This window comes from Malus domestica, chromosome 17 (assembly GCF_042453785.1).
Source record: "Malus domestica chromosome 17, GDT2T_hap1".
In the NCBI taxonomy this organism is placed as follows: Eukaryota; Viridiplantae; Streptophyta; class Magnoliopsida; order Rosales; family Rosaceae; genus Malus; species Malus domestica.
In genome coordinates, this window is record NC_091677.1 from 22133444 (window position 1) to 22136290 (window position 2847).

At 39.6% G+C, this 2847-nt stretch overlaps 1 long non-coding RNA gene across 1 annotated transcript; it reads right to left on the reverse strand.

Annotated features, from left to right (window-relative positions):
* Positions 1-1491: 1491 nt before the first annotated feature.
* LOC103406120 (uncharacterized) lies at positions 1492-2587 on the reverse strand. Its single transcript, XR_011577928.1, has 3 exons — positions 2409-2587; positions 1746-1847; positions 1492-1660 (listed from the first exon to the last, which is right to left on the reverse strand). It is a non-coding gene; the product is annotated as an uncharacterized lncRNA (long non-coding RNA).
* Between the last annotated feature and the right edge of the window lie 260 nt (positions 2588-2847).

Here is a 2847-nt window from a genome sequence, read left to right on the forward strand (position 1 = left end):
TAACAACAAAAAGTAAAACTAAATAGATGGTTGATGGATTAGCTAGAGATCCATTCTTCACACATGACACACTTGTACATAAATTGATTTCCAGTTGCTTTTCGATAAGCTATTAATACTCAACGCCCCAAATTAACCGTGAATTGCACTAATTAACCCTCAGTTTTTCCACAAGTTATTGGGTTGGATGATTGCATACGACAACCCAAAACATTCCCTACAAGTTCCCTACATGAGTTGCATAATAGAGATACAAGCAAGAATCATTAAGTTCTATGAAAAACATAAGCATTGACGAGACACTCGTTACTATGATTTGCATGAAACTTATGCCAAGAATTTACTTAACGTGATTGTGACTAGCAACCTTCACTACTTATGAATATAAGTTCATAACGATTAGGTGAAACTCCCTTATATTCTAGCGTCAAATTCATGCATGAAAATTAAGCGTGCACTCTCAACCAACATACACAAATCAGTTTTTATACGAACGGATAAGTAAATTGAATTCACAACTTATAAATCACAACTGAAGGTAATCAATTCATATTACAAATATATTCATGGCTTTGAATTAACCTCTAGCCAAAATAAAATTAGTTACACATTATTATCAAATTAAACCAAAAGTAAAATATAAATTTGGAGAGAATTAACCGAGAGAGGAGAGAGCTGTCTGTTTGTCCGTGCGCTGCCATTTTCTGCCCTCGGTGCTGCCAAGAGCAGCGCACCCTTCTTTCGGTTTTGCTCCAGCTGCAAGGGCAGCCTTCTTCCCCAGCTGCGCTGGCAGCTCCCTCAAATCACGTCTGACCCCTGCCAAGCTGCCAAGGCAGCTTTCCTTTTTTGCGCCTGTCCTCCTGTCCTTCCTATTTTCTTATTTTATTTCCGCCTGACCTCTCTCCTCTCGCCTTCTCACGCTGCCCAAATGCAGCTCTCTGCCTTCCACCAATCCCCCTGGTTGCTATTTTTTTATTTCCTTTTTTTTTATTCTTCTTGGCAGCAAGGCTGCCTTCTGACTTCTCTCTTCACGCAGCTTCTTGCTGCTCTCTCGTTCCTGCGTCTCTGCGAGCTGCCCAAAGGGCAGCCCCTTTCTCCCGCTCCAAGACCCCCCTGTTGCCTGTCTTCCCTTCTGCTTTTATTCCCTTCTTCCTTTCTTCAGTCCTCCTATCACTTTGCTTTTGTTCTGCCCGTGGACTCTCCTCCTCCACTCCCGTGTCAGTCTCTTTTTTTTTTCTTTTATTCTTCCACTAGTCCATTTTGTCTGCCCATTTCTATATCTCCTACTAGGGGTGGTTCGGTATGGGATCCCATACCGAAACCCTTGTTCCGATTCCCATACCGAAATTTTCGGGAATCCCAATTTCAATACCGATCCCAAACCAAATTTTCGGAAATCCCAATTTTCGGGAATCCCGAAATAGTTTCGGGATTTCGGGACAAATCGGGAATCCCAAAAATAATTTTGGGCTTTTGGACTTTTGGACAATCTGACAGTAAGCAAACCTTGGCATTCAGATTCCCGCAACATTCAGGGAATAAGTTTCCAAGCATAATCCATAATTTCGTTATTTATGAACGGACGCAAAGACCACATCAGGCAGTAGCTCTCTAATTCTCCTGAAGATGATTTGAGATTAAGAGCAGAGACGATCCTCTCCTGCATCAAGTTGTTACATTGGATGTTTCAAAAGTTCATACCAAAGGGCACAGATAATGGGAATTCAGGGTGAGAGCTTAATTACCTGCATCATATAGTCTTGCTTGACCATACTGTAAATGACCCCCATCACGACAACATAATCGGTAACTTCATTTCTTTTGGGATGGGATGACGTAAATTCCTCCTATAGAAGTTAGGCATCAATAAGAGGTGTTTCGAATTTATCATCAACCATAAGAAATCAGAATTGGTGTTAAGAATTTTACTGAGCGGTATGCAAATCTGAACTATGAACGGGATACTTAAGTGTGGAATGAACATTCAGAAAGAAAAGAAAAAATTAGAGAAAATTAGGTGATGGAAAGATCAGCCAAATATCTTAGAACTCAAATATATAGCTCCCTCATTCCCAAAAAAATCCTACACTTTCTTAATCATAATATTAATGCATTCAACACTTCTATGTACCGCTCCTCTTCCTATTTTCCAACTACTCGATCAGGAAATGAATAGACAAAACTTGTAAAATAAAGGATAATCTGGAAATCAGAGATATTAAGGATTGACCTTCAAAATAGGCAAGCAGTGAAATAACTTTCACCGAAACTCTGCAGATTAAACCATGTTTATAGGCAAGTGCAGGCACTCTGATTTTCAATAACAGCAAAGATTGCCAAAAATTTCCAACCCGATAAAATAACAAAGACAGCAACTCCTTAAACACCAAAGCTACAAAGAGGCACACATGTTTCAGTAGGAATAACATGGATGTTTTCATCCACACACAGCTTTGCCTGCAGCAAAACTTGAGAGAGATCCAACTGCAGCAAAACAGGGACGACGTTGGTGAGGGTCGGAGGCTCACGGCTGCGCTTCGAAACAAATGAACGAGGAATACAAAAGTGAAATGTTATCATCTGACCTAAAAACAAATCGACGGCACAGATTAAATCCAAAACAATCAACGGTTGAAATAATTCTCTTATAATTAAAAAATTATATATATATATATTTTTTTTGGTTCGGTATGGGAATACCGAAAAAATGAAATGCAATACCGAATCCCATACCGAAAATTTCGGTTTGGTTTGGGATTACATCCCGAAACTTTCGGGAATTTTGGTTTGGGATTATTTTGGTTTGGGATTGGGATTTTTTTGGTTTGGTTTGGGATTTTTGGGATT